We start from the raw sequence: 6,197 nt of genomic DNA, 5'->3' as shown, positions 1-6,197 counted from the left end.
GCATCCCAACTGCACACGACTTGCGTACGTCGGTCACAGCTCCGCCTTTATTCTTGGTGGGGCTTCTCTATCCGTTCACGACTTCACCGGAGGTGGCAGAGGAGATTATGGCGGCGGTTCTTAATGAAGCAGCGACGATCTCAGTGGCTCGCTCTGGTAACTACAATAGTAGCATCGTCGGTGGTGAAGAAGGAGAGTGATGGAGGCTGCAACGGTAACATGGAGTGAAGAAGATGGCGGCTTCCATTGTTTGCGCTAGGGTTGGGGTTATGGGACCCTAAATACTCGCCTCCATTTATTTAGTTTGCCATAAGGACCATAACAGCCCCTCCCTACCCTTATTCTTTCAAAGCAACCCCAACTTCGGAAATTCCCTTCAAATTAAGTCCCATCTTTTACCAAACAATCCCCATCTTCTAAAATCTTTACAATTAGCTCCTCGAGACCATCCTTTCATACATAATCATTTATTTTAGGGCTTCTATTCGCTTATTTATTTATTTATTTATTTATTTAATAAATAAACGGGGCTTTACAGTACCGTTTTATCAATGAAAATGATATTTTGTTGAACTTGATTGTATTTTACAATTTGTGTAGTATATTGGGACATTGCTAAAATTACATTGCTAAAAGCAATCAAAAGATTACATTGTTGTCGAAAACTGAGCAATCAAAAAATGAGCAATCACCATAAAATGAGTACAACAGATGACCAAAATAAAAGCAATCAAAAGATTACATTGTTTGTCAAAAGCAAAGTACATTGCTAAAACTAGATACTATAATTACACCATTGTTTTTCAAAAGCAATCAACATAACCATGACAACATATAACCTAGTTCAAAATAAGACAATGTTTATCAACATCAACCAAAACAATACATAAGCACCTAAAAGACACATTTATGGGACACCTTTCCCTTTTTTTTTGCTAACACCTGCCTTCACTTTGGCACTTCCATCCTTCACTTTTGCACTTCCAGCGCCACCAACATTCCTTGAAGTTCGTGATCCACCAGCCTTCACTTTTTCACTTCCAGCCTTCACTTTTGCACTACCAGCACCACCAACATTCTTTGAAGTTTTTGATCCACCAACATTCCTTGAAGTTTGAGAACCACCAGCCTTCTGTCCCTTGTAAGTGCTTGCATTATGCCCACTTTTGTTACACTTAGAACATGTCATTGACTTTTGTGCTCTTGATAATTGGTTACCTTTCACCAAATCCTCAATCCCCATGGCAGATCTCCTTCTTTTTTTCTTTGGTCTTGCAATGGGCATATGGTGTTTTGCAAGAATACATATTCTTCCATGTTTTTAACCAATACGTTCGATGGACCCAATGTTCGGGTATCTTATCAATTTCTTTGTTCTTCAATATCTCCCACATAGTTGCTATTGCATGTGCACATGGTATCCCTATTAGTTCCCACCTGCTACATGAACATGTTTGTTGGCCTATATCTACCACAAACTGTTTCAGAAGATTTTTACTGACTTGATATTTCCGATTCCCATAGAAAACAGACCTTAATTGTGTAGCCTCTTTCTTCAGTTTTTCGACCCATATGGTATTTGTAGGATTCAAGGGACCTACAACTTTATCAATTTCCTTTTGCACAGTTACAATTTTCTTTATTAAGTCCTCTCTAATGTACTCCAAACATGTTATGATTCGTACATCACGACCTTCAACAATCTTGCTATTTAGAGATTCACACATATTGTTAAGCATAGCATTTGTATGAGCTCTACCTGATAAATAATTAATAATGCATTAATCATTGTTACAAACTAATGATCTAATATTAAAATCTACATGTAAAGTGTGAACGAGACCAATGCTGAGGTTTAAGCCACTCATACACATCATTATTAAGTTTTCTAAGTTCCTCCATTGATTGTTGAAACTGTTGAACAATAGATGCTTTTGCACAATCCCATAGCAGGTCTTTGAATTGCTTTGCCCTCCAATTAGCTTTCATGTTTTCATGGATATGACGAAGACAATAACGATGCTCAACGCATGGAAACAACTTTGCTATAGCAGGTAACACTCCCTATACATGGAAAAATGTATTAAAAGTATACCATATATAATTTATTAATTTGATATTCGAATTAATACCTTTTGTCTGGCTATCATAAACGTAAAATTTGAGTTGGTTCCTAAACCCAAATCATCCTATAGACAAGTTAGAAACCAAGTTCATGAGTTGGTACTCTCAGACTCTGCAACAACATAAGCCAGTGAATATGTTCCATTATTACCATCAATTCCCTACATAAGTAAAAGTTTCACAATTAAAGCACCATCAATAACCTAAAATACAACTTTTTTTATAATATAAATGTAGTTCATATGAAAAAAGGTTACCACAGCTGAAAGTATTTGTCCTGGGTATGGACCCTTCATAAAAGAAACATCGAGACCAAGAAAGTATCTTCTTCCAGTAGCAAATCCCTTTTTTAAAGGACCAAGACAAATTTATATGCGCTTGAAAGTTCTAGGTTCTGCATTTGGATTTGGTTCACTCTCTACATCAATCTTCACAGTTGTTTCTGGGTTATGTTTTTGACGTTCTAGAACATAATCTCTCAATAGATCATACTGACCAACATAATCCCCTCATACCTGATTGAGAGCTTCATTTCTAGCCCTAAACACTTTCATCTTGGAAATTCCCACTTGGTAATCATGTTGCAGTTGTTCTTGTAAAGCAAAAATTGGAATAGTTGGGTTAAATTCCACCTGAGTTGCAATATTTTTTGCGAGAAACTTATAAGTACAGGCTTTAACATTCCGAGTTTGGAGACAACGATGTTCTTTGTTGTAAGATTTGACCATCCAGTTTACATCACGTTTCCATTTACTAGCATGGAGGCTCCACGAGCACTTCTCTTCATCTTCATTGTTGACTTCTTGTTGACCTTCCCCACTATTGTCTAAGTTTCCCAGCTTTGGTATTGTCCCCCAACACATAACTCTTACCCTAGTCTTGTCATTTTTTCAAAACCAAGTTCCCTTCTTGTCTCAATAGCATGGAGTTTATCTCTTTCTTTAAACTCTTGGGTTGTATTAAAGGTTTGAAGGATATAAAATGGTTCAACAACATTTGCTTCATCATTATCGTGAGCTCGTTGGATAGCTTTGATGGTCTTCTTTCGTTGACCAGCTTGACCTTCATCCGAAGATGAGCCTGACAAAAGTACCTCGTTATTTAGTACTTCATTAAGCTCTCCAACTTCATTCTCTTCTTGTACCACATTGTCATTCATACCCTCAACCCACTCTGCATCAATATCAATGTTATCATTGAAATCATTCATGTCAACTTCTACATCATCTAAGATGTTGTCATTGTCAACATAAAAGTCTATATCATCGGACTCACTGGATTCATAACCACTATCATCGTTAAAGTTTTCCTGACTTCAAAATTCTTCTTTGTTTATGTCCTCAAACATGTCCTCATTTTCAAATTCAGCACATGGATCCTCTCCATCCTTGTTACCATCCCCAAATTCAACTTCATTTGTGTGCTCAAATTTGACCCCAATTTCAACTTCAGCGCATGGATTTTCTTCCTTGTTATTATCCCCATGATCAATGCCAGTAAAGTCCATATTATCATTTCCAGTGAGGTTGTCACACCCAGAACGTCGGCGGAAACACCGGGTGGTGTAACGTCATTCTTCGTATCACAGTTATATAACATACATTGAACATTACTTAAGAAGATACATACCTTTATTGATAATTGAAAGTTACATAACTGTTTTTCTAGAACCTATTACATAATATCCAAATATAGCATACTTCTTAATGAAAAGAAAAGTAATTGTAAAACTTCTCCTGTTCGAATACATACCAGCTTTTCAAGTTCCTGAAATACATGCATTTTAAAATACGTCAACATAAAGTTGGTGAGTCCACAGGTTTTGACTCCATATAAAAATAATACATTTTCCAAGTTCAAAAGTATAGTTTTGAAAGTATCATTTTTACTCTCCAACGTTCAGTATATATGTCACACCCCAAAACCAAGAACGGCGGAAACGTTCTGGGGCGGAGGACGTCATGTATAGTATCACAACAATGAAAAATAGTAAATGTGACAACCCCAAATCTATTCCCGTTACAAATTCCATTTTCACTATCGGAATGCGTCAACGTACATTATTTTATGTTATATCTGGAATCGTCAATATCCAAATATCTAATTACATACATGTCCTAAGATCATTATAAGCAATATAACTCGTACGTGTTAACCTAGTTTAACCTAATAGAGTGGTATCACTATTTCAACCACTTCACCCGGGTAAAAAGTTTTAACCCCGTTAAACTTTAGCATCGGGTAGCCGTGTATCGGGTACAATACCCGAGACATATAAAAACACTTGAACACTTCAATTGGACTCTTTTACCACAATTACACCTCTCTCACTCTACTTTCTCTCTCTAGACCCGAAATCGACTTCAAATCCGTGAATTTCCGACTTCCAAACGTAAGGATTCATCCCCTAACTTAATCTAAACATACTTTACAGCATTTAGAGTCCAAAATCATAAAAATCAAGGACCATAAAAGAGTTTACGGCCTAAGAAGCTCCTTAGGCCGTAAACCCCCAAAATCATGCCAAAGATCAAGTTTTTCCTCATTTTAAGCTAGTATACTAATTAAGGCATGTATCTAGAAGGGTTTGGACACTAAAACACATGGATTAGACATGTAAAAAGGAGTTTACATCCTAAGCATGTGCTTAGGCCATAAACACCTCAAACACCCCAAAAACACTTGTTTAAAGTCCCAAAAAACTCTTCTAAGATGTTTGGTAAATTGGACTTGACTCTAAGGAACACTTAAATGCATCAAACAACTCCATTTGAGGACAAAATGAGGAGTTTACGGCCTAGCTTAAGCTTGGGCCGTAAACACCCAAAAATTTGTGTCAAACAAGTCCCTAAACTACCCTAGTGCTTGTAAGGAATTTAGTTAAGGCCTTTGGAAGTGTGTTGTACCATTTAACTTCACATTTGGACACAAAATTAAGAGTTTACGGCCAAGGGTGTTCTTGGGCCGTAAACTCCCCAAAAATATATGCCAAATTGTCCCAAACTCACTATGTGGCCTTCTAGGATTTATCTAAGGTGTATGAGACTTTGTTGTACCAATAAAACATACATCTTGAAGGGTTTACAAGAGTTTACGGCCCAAGAACAAGTCTTGGCTGTAAAATCCCCAAAAATGTCACAAATTATGATGTTTAATCCCTTAAAATAGTCCAAGACACATACCACTAAATCAAGGAAGCGAAATAAGACCTTAAACATACACTTTGGAGTGCCACAAGAGTTTACGGCCAAACCTAGGGGGTTTACGGCCGTAAACTCCCAAAGGATGGCTTTTGGGCCATAAACTCCAAAAGAGTAAGCTCGTGAACCCTCCCGTAAATCATTCATGACTTTGTACCACTCCCGGGAACCCCTTCTAGGCCTTAAAACCCCGAAAACGATGCTAGAATGTCCAAATACTATAATGAAAAGCATAAGATGATTAACTTCTTGTAAAATACATATTTCATATGACATTAGGGTCCTAGGAGGTGCTCAAGAGGTTATTGGGTACCAAACGCTCAATCGACACTTTTACCCGATTTACCCGATTTAACCGATTTCCGCGATTTCAGGTGAGTTCATACCCCTTAATGAACCTTTCAAATGTTTTATATGTTTTAGGGGGGAGATACAAGTTGAATATACATGTTTATGAAAAGTTATACAAGACTATTTTTCAGATTTCAGAGTTAATCACATGTGATTCACAATCTGTAGTTCAAATCACATGTGATTTATCACTATGTTTTATAAATAAATCAAATGTTTTCAAAACTATCTTGGACTAACAAACAAGTTTTAAATGTCCCTTTCGTACAATACTTTTGTTAAAAAAAAACTCTTTATAAGAAGATAATCATACTAATATATTTATATAAGTAAGACTTGAAAGACTTAGGACCGATAGCTCGCCTTATTTCCTGTTTCTTGTTTGATTGTGGACTTAGGGTAGTAGTTTTCCATCCGACTGTCATTGATTTCTTAATTATATATCTCATATATTAGTACTGATTGTGAGTACTTCTTAATTCATTAATTACCTGAATCACTACTTGATTAGAACCACATACA

The sequence above is a fragment of the Lactuca saligna genome, chromosome 7 (assembly GCF_052625555.1).
Source record: "Lactuca saligna cultivar CGN05327 chromosome 7, ASM5262555v1, whole genome shotgun sequence".
Lineage (NCBI taxonomy): Eukaryota > Viridiplantae > Streptophyta > Magnoliopsida > Asterales > Asteraceae > Lactuca > Lactuca saligna.
The sequence above is the reverse complement of the archived record's forward strand: the minus strand, read 5'-3'. Positions refer to the sequence as shown.